The sequence below is a fragment of the Leptodactylus fuscus genome, chromosome 2 (assembly GCF_031893055.1).
Source record: "Leptodactylus fuscus isolate aLepFus1 chromosome 2, aLepFus1.hap2, whole genome shotgun sequence".
In the NCBI taxonomy this organism is placed as follows: domain Eukaryota; kingdom Metazoa; phylum Chordata; class Amphibia; order Anura; family Leptodactylidae; genus Leptodactylus; species Leptodactylus fuscus.
In genome coordinates, this window is record NC_134266.1 from 96,761,290 (window position 1) to 96,783,558 (window position 22,269).

The window sequence follows — 22,269 nt, forward strand, 5'->3', positions numbered from 1 at the left end:
ATGTCCCCTCTAGTTGCCCCCCGTTTAATGTCCTGCTTCATCTGCCGTTTATTTATTGCACCCTCCTACTACCCCCATTGCTAATGTCCCCCTCCAGCTGATCCAGTTTCATGTTTAAACTGGGGCACCAGGGGAGGGACTTAATACTGTGGGGCAGTTGGAAGGGGGACATTACAATGTGGAGACATATAATGTGCGGGTGACTGTAGGAGGATTATACTGTGTCGGGGGACATGAAAAATGAATGAGAATGGACGGAGTCAACATAAAAGTGGGCGGGGCTACATTTGCTGCGGCGCGCATATGGTCCTCTTTCTGTTGTTTAAAAGTTGGAAGGTATGTCACAGGTCCTGTGTCTCTAGCAGGGAAGAGACAGTTAGAGGCTGTGAATCAAAAGCAGGAGGAGGGACTTACATACAAGAACCAAGGGAGGAGGGCGTGAACAGAGTATGATGTGAGAGGTGCCTGGGAACGCCCCCAGTACAACTCTAAATAGGGGATATTATTATTGTGTCCATTGGCCATTTTTGGGCTGTCTTTGTAATATCAGAAAAAGGGATATTATTCATTATCTGCTTTTTAGCAATATTTTATTGTTATATGTTTTTTATTTGAAATTAATAAAATTTGTTAGTTTTATATATTTTTTGTGCGTATCTTTTCTGTTATTTGTCCCTTTAAGCTGTTGTATAGTCTTTTCTCTGAGTGAAATTGCCAATAGGGGACACTGAATAATGAAATATATTAAAGGATTTGTTTTCACCATATGTAAAAGGCTTAGATGTACTTGGGAGCTGTTAGATGCCAGCCATCGATTTGCTTATTAGCAATCAGAGGTCAGTGCAGAGCTTGAACAGGTAACTGATAGAATCTGACAAGAGAAGAGTGCCGTCAAAACGGAGCGTGTATTTTCTGAACTCCATACATTTGGACATCGCGGCCATTTCTGCAACACTACAATGTTCTTTATACACAAACTTACGTGAACCTTCTGCACACATAAAGTATAACTACATGGTAAACTGACAAACCTGCAATATCCACATAGAATAGACATTTCTAGGGTCATAACTTATAAACAGGACATGAGGATTGGGTACATTATTGTATATTTGGTCAATATAACAATGTAAAAGCACCAAGAAGTGATCTCTGTGCAAATACACAAATGCACACAATACGTTTTTATGACCTAATCATTGTTCTGGAAGAAGAAATACTTTAACATTTATTGTAGTGTTCCCATATTTCTGGCCACTTCGATTTTCTATATTTCTCATAATGAAAATTACAGATGATAAATATTACTGTTTTGCTACTATAAAAGCAGTACATTTCAGGGCTCGTTCACATCTGCGCCCGGACTCCGTTCTGCAGGTTTCCGTTTCCTGCACAAAACAGGGGCAGAAGACGGAAACCTGCTGGCATGTTTCAATCCCATTCATTTGAATGGGCTTGAAAAGTCTCCGGCCATGTGCGCTGGTGAGCGTTTTATGCGCTCCGCAGCAAAACCGTTTTTTTTTAAACCGGACACAGAGTCGGGCATGCAGTACTCTGTGTCCGGTTTAAAAAAAAAACGGTTTCACCGTGGAGCACATAAAACGCTCACTAGCGCTCACAGCTGGACTCGGCATGAAAGGTTTCCGTCTTCTGCATGCAGAAGACGGAAATCTGAAAACGGAGTTCAGGCGCTGGTGTGAACCCAGCGTCAGATGTGTTTGCTATTAAGACGGGTTCACATCTGTGCCCCGGTCTCCGCTTTCAGGTTCCCGCCTTCTGCCCGAGAAACTGGACAGGAGACGGACACCAGCAGTCACTTTTCAATCCCATTCATTTGAATGGGTTTGCAAAGTGTCCGCCCGTGAGCGCCTGTGAGCGTTTTGTTAGAGAAAATGGACCAGCTGCCAAGGGGATAGGCATAAACCAGTGCTCACCCAATCGGACAGGTACAAAAGGCAATTTTATTGAGCACGACGCTTTCCGGGCTTCACAGCCTTTTTTCAAGTGCAAGACAATCCTGCCTGCCTGCTTCTGGCCCACTGTGGCAGGATTGTCTTGCACTTGAAAAAGGGCTGTGAAGCCCGGAACGCGTCGTGCTCAATAAAATTGCCTTTTGTACCTGTCCGATTGGATGAGCGCTGGTTTATGCCTATCCCCTTGGAGGCTGGTCCATTTTCTCTATCTGTTCAGACGTCCCTGTGACAAAGACTAGCAGCTGCCCTACTTCACCTTATTGATTGATACGTCCATTGGTTGTTGTGTCTCACACAATCTGATCAGGTGAGCAGTCACCTGTTGTCCTTGTTTGTCTTTTCATATACTGAAAGTACTACACCAGGAACGGCTCGGTGCTGTGTTCTTCTCTCTTTTCTGAGTGTTTTGTGGTCTCCGCGGACAAGCAGGACTTTGTGTCCGGTAAAAAAAATGGTTTCGCTGCGGAGACCACAAAATGCTCACAGCCGGACACAGTCTGTCAGGTTTCCGTCTCCTGTCAGCAGAAGACGGAGACTTGAAAGCAGAGACCGGGGAGCGGATGTGAACCTGCCCTTAGTGGAAATGACTTCTAGATACTAGTAGTATGTGTGCATTTATTAACTGCCCTTATTACTGCTGCTGATATACAAGCGGCATTACTTGCATGAAAAGCCTACTTTCCGGCTGAGCACTACTATTAGTCTATCTTGCCCTGCTGCTGATACCATACAATGGTTTAGATGTGCTATTCTGAGCAGTGGTAATACTGGAAAAAATTGCCGTATATGTTTTATACTAGTAATAGACTTTACCATGTAAATAGTACACGAGGACATGCAAATATGGTAAGGTACCATGGTTCTTTCTAAGCACACAGTGAGATAAATCTGCTTCATGCATGGTACTCCTAGAGGTAACTACAGCCCTAGGTTAACCTTCTCCAGGTACAGGATATTATGAATTAATGCTATAGATATCTGCATGGCTGACAGACATCTAGAATTTACATACTACATGTACCCGCACAGTATTTTTTGTGGCTATTCTTTAAGGAACAGACAAATAAAAATTCCAGCGCAGAAGTGAATCCAGCCTTATTATTAATGGTTTTATTCAGTTTCTAACATTAACGGCTTATCCTTAGAATCACCAGCAGTGGTTAAATTGGGCCAGAATGTGTCTGAAGCGGAATGAGCAGAACATAAAAAACACAGTTACTCACCTCTCCAGACTCCGGAAAGCTTCAAGCCTACTTGGTGATGTCCTTCTGTGATACAACGCAAGCCCCTGCTCAAGTGGCATCCCGCACCCCGTACATGATTGAAAATGGCCGACATCTGCATGGAGTACGCTGGAGCCAGGGAGAGGTAAGTAACAGTGTTTTTTGTATCCTCCCTGGGTCTCCGATTACTCTGGGGTCTGAAAAGACCCCAGAGTATAATAATTGTTCATGAGTGTCCACAATAGGGCACAATACTATGCGCATGGGCCCCTATGAGTTGTAAATTATGTCCCATAGTGGCCCCTGCATAAAGTATTATGCCCCATAGTGGCCCAAGCACAAAGTAGTATGCCCCATAATAGTGTGTGCAATAATGCTGGTGGGGGGGAAATAAGGTTGTGGTTGTTGGTCGGTCAGGGTCTCTGGTGGGATGGGGGAGTATGTTCCCCTTAAAAAAAATTTCCCAATTTAAGCACTGATCACCAGTATAGAGACTGCGCAGTTCATTGTGTTGTTTATATACTGAAAGCTGCGCTGCTTACTCTTCGTTCAAGCTGTAGCGGCGAGTGTAGGTACTGCAGCACTGCATAGATTTCAATGGGACAGTGCCTCAATACCTACACTTGCCGTTACAGTCATTGCCGTGCGAGTGAGCAGCACAGTTCACGGTATGTAAACAATAAAATGTATAGACGTTATTATGTCTTCCGATTTCCTTCCCCACATGGTCATTACAGGATGGGCTGGTTTACATTTCTTTATGATTTGATCACAAGGGGGACTTTTTTCGGGATACTGGTTGAGTTTATATGCCTCTTTTACTTATTTATACTACATTATTTACTTTACATTTTGCATTTCATATTATTTGCCTTCACAGAATCACCTTTGTCTTCCTATTTTAGAATTTACATCCCATGCTTTATCAAAATCTGGCATGCTGACCTTTGCACTTACAGTATTTATGCAAGTTTTAGATTTTAATTTGTATCTGGTTTGTATTAAATATTAAAACTTCTTTGTGAACTGTGTTTTTTTTTTTTTTTTTTTTATTTATGAATGTAGTGCCACTTTAACATTTTGGTGGACCCAGTGCAAAGACCTCAAGAATGGGCCTCCATCCTGCTTCCTTAAAGGTGTATTCTCACCTCAAGGATCCTATCTAAACTGCTAGCTTATCTAAATTCATGAGTTTTTTTTACATACATTGCTTTGTCTACCTATGTAAATAGTGAGCCCCACATAGAGCTCACAATGTACATTATTATCCCCCCCCCACATCAGTATGTCTTTTGAATATGGGATGGAAATCCATGCAAACATGGGGAGAACATACAAACTCCTTGCAGATGGTTTTTTGCCCTTGACGGGATTTGAACACCAGGACCCCAGTGCTGCAAGGCTGTAGTGCTAACCACTGAGCCACCATGAGGCCCCTACTATGTGAAATTTTTCTCCCATTGATTATACAATGTTTCCTAGGTCTCTTATGTAGGCCTGGTATCTTAGGATGGGTGATTAGACTCACTGCTCTCTGAAGGGAAGCTGAATTCTCAGAGCTGTTGTCTCCTGCTCTTAGGTACAAGGCAATCAGGTCAACTAAATTCATTTTACTGATAAAGGCTTGGACAGGGGGTGCTTGTTACCACATAGAGATAAGTGTGGAGATTTATGCAGTTCCATTCTATGTCCTGGGTCCTGGCAGCATGTGTTTTTTTTCCAAGCCTGTGTAATTTAATATACATTTACTGTGCATATTATTTGATCACCATTCATATTAGATGTTTTGGTTATTGTAATAATTAATCTTGCTTTGTAAAGGCAATTTCTGTATCTACTGAGATCCTTCATGGTGGTGCCTTGTCTATCAAACAGTCAAAGTCCGCCTACGAGGAAGTGAAAATAAGAAATAGCAGGCAGGTGAGAGAAAGAAATGGAAAAACCCTTAAAAGGATACCCCCACAAATCACCAATACTGAAGCAGAGCAGGAAAACTGTAACGGTGAGTGCAAGTACTGTAGACTTCAACGGATAGAGCGGCAAGTCCTACACTCACTGCTACAGTTTGTACCCACAAGCGATGCCTTGATTTTGGTGACCTGCAGGGGCCAGATCCCTGCAGATATTATATTGATGGCCTATCTTTGAGGGAGTATATGCTGAGTGATTGTATTGCTGACACTCTGGCGGGCTTAAGCGTATTCATTGCTATTGTATGCCTTAAACAAGGGCGCGTTGGTTTATCCCCCTCACTTAATCTCTTTATCTGGCCTGTCTCCTGCTGACTGATAACAGTGGTGACTGGTAGTGAGTTGTGTGTATGGGTTTTACTCTCTATTATACGCAAGTTGGCTAATACTATGCTTCAGACTGCGTGAGTATGTGTAACAAGTGTTTGTGACACATTATGCCTAATCCCCTGATGAGTTGTGTGTAATTGAATGTACACCAACGAAACATGCATGTCGGGTGGTGCATAGTACAGTGAGGCAAAAAAGTATTTAGTCAGTCACCAATAGTGGAAGTTCCACCACTTAAAAAGATGAGAGGCGTCTGTAATTTACATCATAGGTAGTCCTCAACTATGAGAGACAAAATGAGAAAACAAATCCAGAAAATCACATTGTCTGATTTTGTAAGAATTTATTTGCAAATTATGGTGGAAAATAAGTATTTGGTCACCTACAAGCAATCAAGATTTCTGGCTCTCACAGACCTGTAACTTCTTCTTTAAGAGTCTCTTCTTTCCTCCACTCATTACCTGTAGTAATGGCACCTGTTTAAACTTATCAGTATAAAAAGACACCTGTGCACACCCTCAAACAGTCAGACTCCAAACTCCACTATGGTGAAGACCAAAGAGCTGTCAAAGGACACCAGAAACAAAATTGTAGCCCTGCACCAGGGTGGGAAGACTGAATCTGCAATAGGCAACCAGCTTGGATTGAAGAAATCAACTGTGGGAGCAATAATTAGAAAATGGAAGACATACAAGACCACTGATAATCTCCCTCGATCTGGGGCTCCACGCAAAATCTCACCCCGTGGGGTCAAAATGATCACAAGAACGGTGAGCAAAAATCCCAGAACCACGCGGGGGGACCTAGTGAATGAACTGCAGAGAGCTGGGACCAATGTAACAAAGCCTACCATCAGTAACACACTACGCCGCCAGGGACTCAGATCCTGCAGTGCCAGACGTGTCCCACTGCTTAAGCCAGTACATGTCTGGGCCCATCTGAAGTTTGCTAGAGAGCATTTGGATGATCCAGAAGAGTATTGGGAGAATGTCCTATGGTCTGATGAAACCAAACTGGAACTGTTTGGTAGAAACACCACTTTACGTGTTTGGAGGAAAAAGAATACTGAGCTGCATCCATCAAACACCATACCTACTGTAAAGCATGGGGGTGGAAACATCATGCTTTGGGGCTGTTTCTCTGCAAAGGGGCCAGGACGACTGATCCGGGTACATGAAAGAATGAATGGGGCCATGTATCGTGAGATTTTGAGTGCAAATCTCCTTCCATCAGCAAGGGCATTGAAGATGAAACGTGGCTGGGTCTTTCAACATGACAATGATCCAAAACACACCGCCAGGGCAACGAAGGAGTGGCTTTGTAAGAAGCATTTCAAGGTCCTGGAGTGGCCTAGCCAGTCTCTAGATCTCAACCCTATAGAAAACCTTTGGAGGGAGTTGAAAGTCCGTGTTGCCAAGCGACAGCCCCAAAACATCACTGCTCTAGAGGAGATCTGCATGGAGGAATGGGCCAACATACCAACAACAGTGTGTGCCAACCTTGTGAAGACTTACAGAAAAAGTTTGACCTCTGTCATTGCCAACAAAGGATATAGAACAAAGTATTGAGATGAAATTTTATTACTGACCAAATACTTATTTTCCACCATAATTTGCAAATAAATTCTTACAAAATCAGACAATGTGATTTTCTGGATTTGTTTTCTCATTTTGTCTCTCATAGTTGAGGTCTACCTATGATGTAAATTACAGACGCCTCTCATCTTTTTAAGTGGTGGAACTTGCACTATTGGTGACTGACTAAATACTTTTTTGCCCCACTGTATGTGTTTTAAACATTTATTTTTGATTTGTCACACTTCTGACACTTTTTGGTTCTGTTTGTTTTACGCTAGGTTCACACTAGCGTTCTCCTGTCCGTTCTGAGCTTTCCGTCTTCTGCATGCCAGAAGTCGGAAAGCTCAGACCGGGTCCGGCCGTGAGCGGCGGTGAGCGTTTTAGGCTCTCTGCCGCGAAACCGGATTTTTTTATCCAGACACAGAGTACTGCATGTCCGACTCTGTGTCCGGATTATAAAACCCGGTTTCGCGGCGGAGAGCCTAAAACGCTCACCCCCATTCAAATGAATGGGTGAGAGAGACTCCTGCAGGTTTCCGTCTCCTGCCTCTGTTTTAGGCAGGAAACGGAAACCTGAACTACGGAGACCCGAACGCTGATGTGAACGAGCCCTTAGGGTCAGTGTTTAGCATATCCAGATTAGGGATGGGTTCCAGACGAGGCACACGCTTACTAGGGCGGTGACTCTGGGTAGGATTTAGGATATTGCTAGTTCTGTTCCCTTACAATTAGGGTCTATGCGTTTTTCCTCTATATACAGCTTTTTTCTATCCCTTTTTCTCCCTTATTGTGTCATTCCTGTAGCCTAGTCTGGGCTGATCTCCATCCATACATTCTTACACTCATTTGGCGCCTCTTCACATCGGACACGGTAAGACCTACTGGTTTTATTTCTGGGACCACCGTGTCCTGTTAAATACATACTGTGTTTTGGGAGGACCGTGAGTGTACATGTAATTTTTCTAATACCTGACCCTGGTGGGACACACACTGTTGCTATTAATGTTTATAGTACATGTTTTAGATGCCACTTTGTTCTGCTTGGATTGCTGTCTGATTGGCTGAACAAATAGTTCCCAGGTCATAGGGATTTATTTAGAGTGCTATCTTTGAGGTAGGCCATTAATTTTTGAAACTAGATAACCCATTTAAGGTTTCACATGGATTTAACAAGTGGACTGGCATAGATTTGAAATTCTGGCACACAGACCACCCGTGAGATGCAACAAAATTATTAAAAGGCATAAATACATACTTATTAATATTTTTGGCACGTGTCATTGTGGTGTGGCTGGTTATTAAGACTGGCAAACTTTACACTAATCCTAATAAACTGCCACCAGAGTGCTACAACTCTGCACTAGTTGATATCCCTGCAGCTGTGTAGACCCCATTTTATATTTATGGGGTACTTCAGTTCATTTTTATTGATGACGTATCTTCCTCAGGATAGGTCATCAATAGAAGATCAGTAAAGTCCAGCACCCAGGATCCATGCTCATCAGCTGTTCTATGGGGCAGCAGTGCTCATGCAAATGCTGTGGCTCCTTCACTATTTACATTGCACGACATTTGTTTCATAGCGACCGTGTTTTCTAATTACAGTCTCATTGCATAGAAGTAAACAGGATGTAATAAATCATATGGCCGCTATGAAACAGTGTATGATGTTGGTGAAGGAGTCACTGCATTTACACAAGCCCCACAGTCCCATTAACCCCTTCCCGACATCTGCTTGGAAGACAGGCGGCCGCCATAACCACCAGTGCTCGTTAACATAACAGCCGGGAGCCTTGTGAAGGCTCCTAGGCCTGTCTTTCATTATTTTCTATTGCAGGTTACTCTCTGTAGCAATTCCCTAAAATTTTATAACTAAAAAGCACACCTGGTCCCGCAAAAAAGATACCCTATGCACCCAGGTACACAGAAGTATAAAAAAAGTTACAGGTATCAGAATATGGTGACTTTTAGAAAAAAAAACATTTTTGCACAGTTTTGGATTTTTCTTAAGGGGTTAAAATGTAAATAAACCCATATAAATTTGGTATCCCCGGAATCGTACCGAAAGATAGAATACAGGTGACATGTCATTTTGGCTGCAGAGTGAACGCCGTAAAAACAAAGCCCGTAAGAACGTTGCACAAATGCACACCATTCTGAATTTTTCCAGCCTCCCAGTATAATGTACAGAATAATTAATGGTACCATTATAAAGAAAAATTTGTCCCTTAAACATTAAGACCTCATCTGGTTTTGAGAGCGGAAAAATAAAAAAAGTTATGGAGTTTGGAGGGGGAGTCCAAAACGAAAATCGAAAAATTCCTGCGGCGGGAAGGGGTTAAACAGCTGATCCATGGTGGTCCTATGTGTCAAGTCCCCACTAATCTTATTGATGAACTATCTTGTGAATACTTTATCACTAAAAATTAACTGGAATATCCCTTTAATATCACGGTATTTGCTGACAATAAATAAACAGTGCTGTGAAAAAATATTTTCCTCTTTACAGATTTTTTTGGTCTTTGCTTTATTGAAATACTAGACAAGATATCCTGAACGATTACAAAATGCAGTTTTTCAATCCTTTCATTTATTATTGCACTCTACACCTAATAATTGGTTATGACATCCTTGGCGACAACAACTGCAATTGGGCGTTTTGAGTAACTGGCACTGTGTCTTTTACCTCTCTGGAGGAATTTTAACCCACTCTTCTTTGCTTAATTGACTCATCACATAGGAAGGTTCTTGAGCATGAACAGCTTGTTAAAGGTCATGCCACAACATCTCAACCAGATTTAAGTTCAGACTTTGATTAAGTCATTCTAAAATCTTTAGGGTAAGGTTACACAGGGTTTTTTGGACCGGAACTTGAGGCGGATGCTGCCTCAGGTTCCGGACCACAAAACGGGTAGCCGCACCTGAATGCTGGTGCACTGCACCAGCATCTAGTCGCGCACTCCGCTCTGGATTAGGCCCAATGAATGGGCCTAGTCAGAACAGGGAGTGTCTTCAGGCTGTATCGCGAGGCGATGTGGCCTGAAGAATGAGCATCTCGCTTCTTTTTCTGGGAAAAAAGAACTGACCTTAAGCTCAAGTATTCTTGGATTCTGCAACAGGACAACGATTCAAAGTAGAGATGAGCCAGTACTATTCGAAACTCCCATTTCGAATAGCACGCACCCTTAGGAATGAATGGACGTAGCCGACACGCAAAAGTCTGCGTGCCGGTCGCTTCCATTCATTCCTATGGGTGTGTGCTATTCAAAACGGCTGTTTCGAATAGTACTGGCTCATCTCTACTTTGAATCGTTGTCCTGTTGCAGAATCCAAGAATACTTGAGCTTAAGGTCAAGAACTGATGGCCGGACATTCTCCTTCACGATTTTCTGGTAAACAGCAGAATTCCTGGGTCCATTCACAACAGCAAGTCATACAGGTCCTGAAGTAGCAAAGCAACCCCAGACATCACAATACCACCATCATGTCTGACTGTTGGTATGATGTTCTATTTCTGAAATGCTGTGTTAATTTTATGCCAGATATAACAGGATGCGCACCTTTTAAAAAGTTCTAGTTTTGTCTCGTCAAGACACAGAATATTGCTCCAAAAATCTTGGGGATTATCAAGATTACTTATGGTAATCCGTTCGGGGAGTCCTCATAGGGATTACCGAACACATTTGCAAGCAGTGTGCAGTGAAAGCACACAGACCCCATAGACTATAATGGAGTCCATGTGCTTGCCGCACGCTGCCTGCACGAATCTTGCGGACAGGAAAGTAGATTGTGAACTACTTTCCTGTCCGCATGTTCCCTGCGGAGATCTGGCAACAAGCACACGGACCCCATTATAGTCTATGAGGATCCATGTGCTTTCACGACATGCTATTTCTTCAGGCGGATTCGCCTCGCGACATCCGCCTTGCGACTCCTCCCTCCCGATTAGGCCCATTCATTTGGGCCTAATCCGGAGTGGAATGCAACAACTGGATGCTGGTGCACTGCACCGTCATTCAGTCTCGGCTAGCTGTTTTTTGGACCCCATCTGAATGCGGCCTAATAGGGACAGAAGGTTGCAAAGTTGTGAAATTCCTATGTAAAGGGGATGAGGTAGCAGCAGCTGTGTCAGGCTAAGGCCCCACATTGCGGAAGCACAGCTTTTTTTGTTGCAGATTTTGCTTCGTTTTTTTGAGCCAAAACCAGGAGTGTATTGAGTAGAAGGTAGAAGTACATGAACTTCCTTTATATTTTCCATTCCTTTGTAACCATGCTTGGCTTTGGTTCATTAAACTGCCGCAAAATCTGCAACAAAAAAAAGCTGCATTTCCGCAAAGTGGGGCCTTGGCCTTTAGGCTGTGGCAACATGGGTCAGAAATGCCGCTGGAAAAATTGCGATGTTTTACAGTAGCTGCAAAGTGAATGGGATTCTTGTGAATCCCACGCCCGCATTGCGGTAAACCGTTTTGGAAATCACAGCATGTCAATTATATCTACGGAAATGCTGCAGAAAGTCCATGGAGGAAAACTCTGCAAACTTTCTGTTTAAAGTGCTGCGAGAAGGACCGCTATTGCGTTGCCGCCGCAGTTTTTCCCGCAGCGCTTTATAGCTGTGGGTAGTCCGATGGGACCTTAGCGTAAGGCCTCGTTCACATCTGTGTCGGTAATCCATTCGGGGAAGTCTGCATGGGGACCTCCCCTAAGCGGACTACCGAACGCATTGCCAAGCGGTGTGCAGTGAAAGCACACAGACCCCATAAACTATAATGGGGTCCGTGTGCTTTCCAAGAGATCGCCACACGAATCATGCGGACAGAAAAGTAGATTCTGAAGTACTTTCCTGTCCACATGTTCCGTGCGGAGATCGCGTTGAAAACACACGGACCCCATTATAGTCTATGGGATCCATGTGCTTTCACTGCATACCACTTGCCAATGCGTTCGGTAGTCCGTTTGGGGGTGTCCCCATGAGGACTTCCCCGAACGGATTACCGACACAGATGTGAGCGAGACCTTAGAGAAAAAAGACAGAGTCACTAAAGAGACTGCAAGTAGAAAAAATGGGAAGCTTTCTATCTCACCCACATAAAGGCAGGCAAGTACTTCTCTATAATGTCCTATAGTCCTCTTGCAACTTTTGAGTGAAAGAGAGAGTTATTGAGCAGTTTATCCTCAACTTTGTGTGCTATAAGAAATAGCCCACTTATAGCTTTAAAACAACTGAAAATTAGGGCTAGAGCCTGCAGCATGAACGACTGCTAAAGATTGAAGAATACAAGTCATATAGTATGGCCAGAAATAGTGTTATTCCATATGTACATACAGTGTGCTACTGATTTATGCAAAAATTGTTAAAAGGTTAGGTTTGCTTTAAGGCCTGGGCGAAAAGCTGCAATTTATGTCAGCACATGAGATTGTACTTTCATGTGATTTCTATTTTGTCTGTGCAGGAAGGTCACATGTATTATTTGTATTGCATATGAAGAACTGCATAGGATATGCAGGCATTAGGTAGGTAGCTTACTAGGTACCAAATGCATCTTCATTGTGCAGAACTTTTAAACAACTGTAGACATCATATCAGGGCTTTATAGCTATATTCATGACATCCATATGATCGTGATGGTAGTTATGGTGTTTCAGACTACATTGGAATCTGTGGAAAAATGGCACGGACAGCACATGGATATCTATGTCCCATCTGTGACCCCTTTATTTTCTATTATGGAGCCCAGACTGCAAAAACGGACAGGAATAGGATCTGACCTGAGTATTGCTCCTGAGGTCATATGTTTGCAGTATTAGAATATAGACAGACACACTGACAAAGCACTTGTGTACATGGAGCCTTACAGTACTGTGCAAATGATTTAGGCATGAGTGGAAAATGCAGCACATAAGAATCCTTTCTGAAATGGAAGTATCAACTCTTGCAACCTGACAAAATAAAGTGAATGAATAAAAAAGAGATCAAACCAATATTTGGTGCGACCATCCTTTGGAGAAAGAGTCCTGGGAATGCTATGACCCCACTGTACCTAGATCTCAACATCAAGGAGTCTGATTGACTTTCAGCTTTGCTTTCAGTACTTCAGGAACAATACGGAATACAGCCATAATCTAAGGCCACATTTACTCATTTGAGAGTCTGTCAGAATTTGGGCCCACTATCTACTGATTAACGTACCACAGCTAATGCAGGTGAATGGGGTATATGCCAAATCTCACATAAAGCAGAAAAAAACTGCATATCTGAGTTTCAGCCTTGAATTTCTGCAGTGTATTCTTTAAAAAATATAGGTCTGATTCAACGTAACTTTGCTGACATCTAAAACAGACATCAATTACTAACGTTTTATAGCTAGTTCAATTTTGTAGCATTTTTTGGTATGTTCCATCAATATTTAGTACACCCCTATTGGGCAGCTGTAATGCCCATTCCTTTATTTTTAAGGTTTTAATTAGTATGTTATTTATTGTAATATTTTCCTGAGATAAAATCTGCATTGATATTCATTATTGGCAAGTCCAGAAAACGAACCCATCAGCTAGCTGAACTTCAGTATGTAGCGATATTTCTATGTCTGCAGGTTTTGCAAAACAGGTTGCACTACTGTGCTTTTTTATTGGGTAGTTCTTCCCTAACTTGTTTAGTGACTGCAATTTTCTTTTGGGCCAAATACAAGAATGACTACAAAAAGAATGAGAAATGTATAGAAAGAACCTTATATTTCTACCTTCTGCTCAAACCAATCCTGTGCTTGGCTCAAAACCACAGCAAAATCTGCAAGAAAAAAAGTTTCCACAACACGGGGTCTCGGCCTAAAATTGCAAAAACCCGCCTGAAAATGTCACAGTCAGTGTCATGGTTTTTACAGCAGATTTTAAATTTATGGCTGAAATAAATATAGCTGGAACATAACTCTGATGTCTTATGTACATTTTACCCTTTAATGCACTTTAGATTTAAAGGGGGTTTCCCAGCTCACTGTTTCAACAGTCTGCCTGCAGTCTCTTCTTCTCACTCCCCCCCTCCTCTCCCAGCTTGCTGAAGGACACTGAGGTATCACAATACTTATGCAGTTAAGATAATATGCAGATGCTTGTACAGAATAGACTCAGTGTTATCTGTGTGTTTACATAAAGAGATAACAGACCTGGCTTTATCAGCAAACTGCAATTTGCTGAGCTGATTGTCCTGCAGGCAAGTGCAGTGAGTAAAATACATCACTTGTCCTATAGGTCAGTGGTTATAGAAACGCTGTGTAACAATGTAAAAAGGTCACATAAGAGGCAAACAAAGCAGCATTTCTAAAGAAATATAGATAGGATCCTTGAGATGGGACAACCCCTTTAAACCAGTAACATTTTATTCTTCTCTGTATTCCAGCTTTTATAACTTTTTAAATTTTATTTCAATGCAGCTTTACGACCTTGTATTTTGTCGGTACATAAGACTTTTTAAAAAGTTCTGTTACTTTTTGTTTTTAAGAGGTGAGATGAACAAAAAATATAAATTTTGGCACCAGAATTTTAAGGTTTACTTTGGTATATCATGTAGATTAAAGGGGTTGTCCCATCACAAGGATCCTATCTATACTGCTTGATAATGTGGATGTAAGACTTTTCCTAAATACACTGCTTCAGCAAAACTGCTTTGTTTGTCCACTATCTTACTTTATTCAATTCTTTGTGGCCATAGCCCTGACCTAGCTGCTCCTGAGTCAAATGATGTATCTGCTGCTCTCAGGGGGGAGGGAGGAGGGGCTAAGTGCAGGGAGCGAGCCTGTGTATCTAGCTATTCCTGTGTCTACACCATGTGACCTAGGTCCTGCACTCAGATAGGGGAGAGGAGCTGCTTTCATTTCTTCTGTTCTCCCAGTTATCAGGCTAGCTAATTCAATTATGTTCATTATGGCAGAGACAGGCAGTCTCTGTATGTAACACAGAATGGAGTTGCTGCTGCCTGTACTTCATAGTCCAATGTGGGTGGGCGGAGCTACACGAGAATTTGGGGGCAGAGCTAAACGGCAGGTTGCCCGTGAAACCCCGCCCACCAAATGATGCAAGAAACCAGGAAGAAAGAAGATTTTACAAGAGTGAAGACTGCTGAGTATGTGAGGTGGGAATACCCCTTTAAAACATTAGGTGCCCTGGTCAGCACTGGCCACAACATATAAGGGGTTAAAGGGATTCTACCATTAAAATGCTTTTTTTTCCTCGATAACAAGTAGGAATAGCCTTAAAGGGGTTGTCCCACGTCGCATACTCACCAGTCTTCGTTGCTGTAAATTCTTCTTTCTTCCGGCTTTGTTGCGTCATTGGTGGGTGGGGTTACATATGCAAAGCCAGCGGCGAGATGGCGCTGGCCCTGCGTGCACGCTTATAGACCAGTCTAGCCTTCACAATGCGAATACAGACCTGGCATCCGCCTCTCTCTATTACAGCGGATGCCCGGTCTGTATTCGCATTGTGAAGGCTAGACTGGTCTATGAGCGTGCACGCAGGTCCAGCGGCATCTCGCCGCTTGGCTTTGCATATGTGAATACAGACCTGGCATCCGCTGTAATAGAGAGGCGGATGCCAGGGAGTGTAAACGCCGGCACAGATGCCAGCAACATCTCTATGCTCCTGCCCTGCATGAAGCCAGTAGCGGCAAAAGCGATGCTGTTATTCCGCTCCTCCGCCCCCCCCCCCGGAATAGCAGCATCGCTCCTGCCACTGTTGGCTTCATGCAGGGCGGGAGCGTAGCGATATTGCAGGCATCTGTGCACCTGTGCCAGCGTCTAACCCTCCCCGGCATCCGCCTCTCTTTTACAGCGGATGCCGGGTCTGTATTGGCGGCCCCTTCCCCCCAAAGGGTAAGATAAGTCAAGGGATGTGTAAAAAAAAAAAAAAAAAAAAAAAAAAAAAAAAATGAATAAAGTAAGATAGTGGACAAACAAAGCAGTTTTGCTGAAGCATTGTATTTAGGAAAAGTCTTACATTCACATTAACAAGCAGTATAGATAGGATCCTTGTGATGGGACAACCCCTTTAATGAAGACTATTTTACTCCTACCTTTAGATGTCTTCTCCGCGCCACCGTTCGTTTGACATCTCGGTTGAAATCCCACAGTCACAAGAAAAATGGCCTTACATAGTAAGCGGCCATAATTTTGTGGCCACAGGCATGCATGATCTGCTCTGCCTGAGGCCTACAAGATTGAAACCCAGCTCCAGAAGAAGACACGCAGAGAGGCGGGTTCCTGAAGAAGATGGAGGCATCGCTGGAGAGTTCTCTCACAGCATTGGGGATGCCCCCAATGCTGTTTGAGTGCCGAGGACCGCCCCCAGTGCTGCAAGAAAACTCTTTTGCATACCGAAGAAAACCGGGATTTCAACCGAACGGCAGCATGGAGAAGACATCTAAAGGTAGGAGAAGAATAGCCTTTCTTAAGGCTATTCCTACGTGTTATTTAGAAAAAAAAAAAGTATTTTAATGGGAGAATCCCTTTAAATGGCAAGCATGTTTTCTAATTGATAATGGGATTCTTGGCTTTAAAACAAGACCATGATCACAGCTCTAGCCCCCGCCCGTGGCTTAAAGTGACTGCTTCCTCTGCAGTTTCACTGAACATCTCCTGCTCCTGTAAAGTGTAATTTACATTGCTTAATCCCCGAGAAGGATGTGTTAAAAACTATTAGGGGGAGGGGGGGGGGCCACACGATGGCTCAGTGGTCAGCACTGCAGCCTTGCAGCGCTGGAGTCCTGGTGTTCAAATCCCACCAAGGGCATAAAACCATCTGCAAGGAGTTTGTATGTTCTCCCCGTGTTTGCATGGATTTCCATCCCATATTCCAAAGACATACTGATAGGAAAAAATGTACATTGTGAGCTCTATGTGGGGCTCACAATCTACATTTTAAAAAAAAACAAAAAAGACTATTAGGGGGTTAATGGACACATTCAGACAGTTCATGAGGTGAGTAGACAGGTCAGTGAGGTCACCAGATGACCTAATAGTGGTCAGCTACAGCGCTGATTCAGTTGATCCATTTCATGTAACATTCACTTTTTAGAACAACAGGTTGTGACAGTCTTCATTTTTTAATATTTCCAAGGCAGACAAAAATCACTACTCTCACCGCCAACAATAAGAAAACAGACACAAACACAAATGAGAATATGTATATCTTATTATATAACCAATTATTATTATATTTTATTGTGTTTCACATGCATAGATGAATGAACAATGATTCAATGGTATGCAAGTCTTGAAGGGGTAAACCAGCTTTTGTAAAAAATGTTATACTTATTTTTATAACTTATGCTATCTTTGATGATGTTCTGCCTCATCTAACCAATGTGCTATCATTGATTAAATACCCACTCATCATCATTGTAGAGACTTAAAGGGGTTCTTCCGACTCGTATTCTTATTATGTAATAATGTTGTGGAGAAGATCATAAACATAAAAATTATTCACCTCTCCCCATGATGTTATTACCTGTGGCTGACATCATCAGTAATGTCCCATTTGTTCTAGGGGACCGCTGTAGCGTGCAATTTGTGAAGAGTTGACCACTGAGCCCTTTGACTGGCCACAGCGATCACCTGGCACCCACACTGCAGGGAGAACTGGAAACTCAACATACCACCACTGGAAATGAAGGCCCAGGGAGAGGTGAGTAATAGTTTTTTCATGAGTTGGAACACCCCTTTAAAGTGAAACTCTGGTTTATTACACATATGAATAAAATACAGATCTGAAAAAATATAGATTCACTAATATAATTACATTATTAAAATCATTGATAACACTTTTTCCAAAAGATATTTGCTGTTTTTGGTCAATGCAATGATGCCAACTTTGTGATTCTGACGATATTAGTTATACAGATCTTGTTAAAAGGAACACTAAACTCAGACATAGATGATGCAAAAGGAAAAAAATACAAGCGGCCCACAGTTTTTCTGATACAAACGTGTAGAAATCTTGCAGAGATCAAGTGGTCTTGATTTCCAACTGATCCCTTCCATTTGCAGCTGTCAGAATATCATGCTGCCTCTGATGCTGGCTAGCTACCGTCCTTACACAGTCCCTGACGACACCGAGCTAGGTTTTACTCTGAAATGATGCTGCATTTTGGAAAAATCAAGAGCTTAAAAGATGAGCCAGGTACATCGAGATGAGTTTGGGTACAGAGAGTTAAGTCTGCTGCTCAGCTCCATCTGTTTGCTTTTAGGGGAGACTTGTCAATCAGGTCACACAGTGAACATATGTCCTTGTGCTTGTTTAGAAAGTGTTTTCTGTGAAATGCTAACAGTATATCAGAACAAGACACTCTAACATGAGGGAGACTCTATCAAGTAAAATATACTAGCTGCCACACATTTCATTGCTGTACACCAATTTGTGAACAATTTGACTTTTTTTTTTTTTAATCCGTCCACTCATTCAAAAAACTCCGGCCCCTGGTAGTTTATCTGTAAATTTACTCTTATTCTTCACCATTTATTTCTGTAAGAAAAAAAGTTACCGCGTACTTGGAGAATAAGAGATAATACCAGGGCCATAGCTTTTGAAAAGGTGTATGGATGTAAAAAAATAAAATAAAAAAATATTCAGGGCCTCAGCAGCATTCTGGACTTGGTGACTACATAAAGATGATCTGTCACCGCTCATAGCATGTCTGTTTTTAGAACTACTTGCATTCTCCACAACTCTAGATTATGCTATTCCTCTATAATATGAATTTATGAATAAATTGAAAACTGGGCGTTACAATTTTCAATGTAAAAGGGCAATGTCAATGTCAATGTCAATGATTAGGCAATGTGAGCGTAACAAGGGACACATCCCAACCAGTAACACCCAGCTGGCAATTTACTCATAGATTTATAGCGAGAATAACATAACTTTATTGTTATATAATGCAATTATTTTTGTTTAGTGCCAGTGGTTTTCATGTTCAATTATTGACAGCACTTATACCTCATAATAAAAATGATGTAGAAATATAAAACTTGATGCAAATACATTGTTTACTACATGTACCATGCTAGAACACACATGATGGGTTTATTGAGAAATATATACTTATCTTACAATGCAATATTAACTTAATCACACAATACAATGATTGCTAGTTGAGACATTCCACATGTGATGAGAATACATAACACAGATCAAATTTGTAGGTTAGCCAAATGCTTAAAAATATAGCAAAATGACAACACACAAATGTATCAAGGCCTTTTATTGGTGACAATCCAAATCACTTGCCCTGGAAAGCATGGTATTGTAGGTATGTTTCTGGAGACATTCCTGCTTAAAATATTCCTAAACAAATACCATAAAAAATCATCTACATTGTTTTTAAGTGGCCCAAAGATGGTGGACAATTTCTGTCAAGTCCATGACAAAGAGCACTGAACGAAATCAGGTAGACAGCCTTGTAATCTGATTGTACTGAGCAGAACAAACTACGGTAGTTCATCAAATATCTACCAGGTCAGAGGTACACCAAGTAAAGGGAACCTGTCGGCAAGTTCAAACTGTTGAAATCACTGGCAGCACAAATTACTGACAGTCTCCATTATCACAGAGTACTATGGCCCATGTTTACTAATGCTGTCTAGTATTTGGACAACCATGCAGTCATTTTCTAGCAGTCAGACTATTTTCTCAAGTTTTTGTTTTGTTTTTTAAACAAACAAACAAACAAAACTAACTAATGGTTGACTTTATCTTTATTTTAACTGCTATTGTATATACCGAGACCTCAGTTTTTTTCTAGCAAGGCACAGGCATCTGTTCTTCCTTGGTGCAAATTAATACTACATTTTGTAAACTTATTTGTATCAAAATAAAAGTGCAACTAAGTTCAGAATTCCTATACAAACACTTAGTATATAGTAAATACACAAACACTAGTAAATATGGGCTTATGTTTTACTCTAAAATGTTACAATGTTTTAGCAAGAAGTTCGTTTGAAAAAGAGTTGTTTTTGCACCCTGGGCACATCACTTTTGGCTTCTCATTTCCCCACCTGGTCAACATGAATCTGCTCATTGTGTTTTTGTTTTTTTAATATCTGTATATGATTGTATTTTTGGCATATATGTAATAATTTCTAGACTGCCATACAAACTGCTGGCATTTCCATAGGTATAATTGACATACCTGCGGTTTCCAAAACCGTGACAGTTTTGGAAATTGCAGTGTATTTTCCTGCAATGTGTGGATGGGAATCACTACAATCCCATCCATTTTGCAGGCACTGTAAAACGTCACCTGGGGCCTCCAACCTTAATGTGGCCTACATGCTGTGCACTATGTTTATTATCTGTTTAAGACACGTTTTTTTTTGTTTGTTTTTTTGCTTTAGAGTGTGACAATGCGCTCCAGAACTTTAATGACCACATTTTGACAAAAGAATACCACCTAGGCAGCCTAAAGCAAATTTCTCTTCCAACATGAGTTACAGTGATAAGTCTGGTGTATCTGCTTGGTCTAAGATCACACTGTCTAAATATTAGCCAGAGTCAATAAATCTCCCCTGTATGTAAATCTTCTGTCCTCATTTGCAACACTTATTATCAAACATAAAGGATGACAAATTACTGAGATCACTATGTGCCGTGCTAAGCACTGATGTAGTGGAGTAATTTTACCAGTATCAAACTGTGGAGCAAAAAAAACACCAACTGAAGTACCAACTTCCCAGTATTATAGGGGAATAAAGGACTGGCTACTGTAGGTTTCATGGTTTGAATTGTGCCACTTATTTCCAGTGAAGAGAAAATCAAAAAGTGGGGAGGGGGCAGGTAGAGCTGCTTTAGTGTTAATGCACATCTAAGGCCTTGTGTACCCAACCGTAATTTTTATCTACAATTGTGAATAAAAGTATGGACCCATATATGTGGCCATGTGTCTGTGCCATATACAAGGACTGCAAATTATGAAGCACGTCCTACAAGTATAGGGGAGCATACTGATGTGTTTTTTGCGGATCAGTATTTGCCGACAGTAAAAACCACTATGGTTGTATGGATGTAGCCTAAGGTTCTATTACATTGGGTTTGACACTTTGCTATTCTAAGCACTATAAAACAACTTTTTGACCCTTGCGTGATATTGCCCCAAGTACAATGAATGTTCATAAAAATGGTGTGTTTAATATGTGACAGAACTTGGACTGGACCCAAACTCATCTGAGAGCCCAAACCGCAGCTTTTGCAGTCAATAGGAAAGGGACTCGATGCGAGGCCTTGTACAAGGTGTTGGTGAATGGATACAAATTCACACTATGCAATTCCAATATTTTGGGTAAAGTAATCTCAGAGTAGATGCTATCATTTGCCCATGGTTTGGAATGAGAAATGTAAGGCTCATGTATGAATATTGGATCAAGTCTCCATATACTTTTAGTGTAGCCTAACAATGATAAACACACACAATATATATATATATATATATATATATATATATATATATATATATATATATTTTTTTTATTTTTTTTTTAAACAATGAGCTGAAAATTCAAGGACCAGTAGGAAATGAGGCCTATTTTATAAAACCTGTTTGAGGCTGAGGCCCCACGTTGCAGAAACGCATGTTTTTTTGTTGCAGATTTTGGTGCGTTTATTTATTCCAAAGCCAAGAACGGCTACAAAAGGAATGGGAAATATAGAGGAAGTTCTTATACTTCTCCCTTCTGCTCAATCCACTCCTGGCTTTGGCTCCAAAAACCGCAACAAAATCTGCAACAAAAAAAAGCTGTGTTTCCGCAACGTGGGGCTCTAGCCTAACAGTAAAGCTGAATTCACACAGGGTTTTTTGGACCGGATATTGACGCGGAAACCGGCTCAAAAAACCGTCTCCCATTGACTTCAATGGGAGCCGGTAACTTCCTTTTTCCGCGAGCAGTTTTTTTCCCGCTCGTGGAAGAAAAGAAGCGACCTGCCCTTTCTCCCATTCATTTGGGCCTAATCCGGAGCGGAATGCCGTGACGGTCATAATGCTGCGACAGTTGCAGCAAGCTAAGGGAGGCGTTTTTTGGTTCGGATTCTGAGGCAACTTCCCGCGTCAAAATCCGGTCCAAAAAACCCTGTGTAAATTCCGCTTAATACTTTCTTACTTATAGCAGCCAGTTAGAGCTCAGCTCTCATTTATTCAATGTGGCTTGAAAATTGAAAACTG

At 41.7% G+C, this 22,269-nt stretch overlaps 1 protein-coding gene across 1 annotated transcript in view; it reads right to left on the reverse strand.

The window, feature by feature from the left end:
- KCNC4 (potassium voltage-gated channel subfamily C member 4) overlaps positions 1–22,269 on the reverse strand; it is a 68,938-nt gene that overhangs the window by 43,003 nt on the left and 3,666 nt on the right. The window lies entirely within an intron of this gene.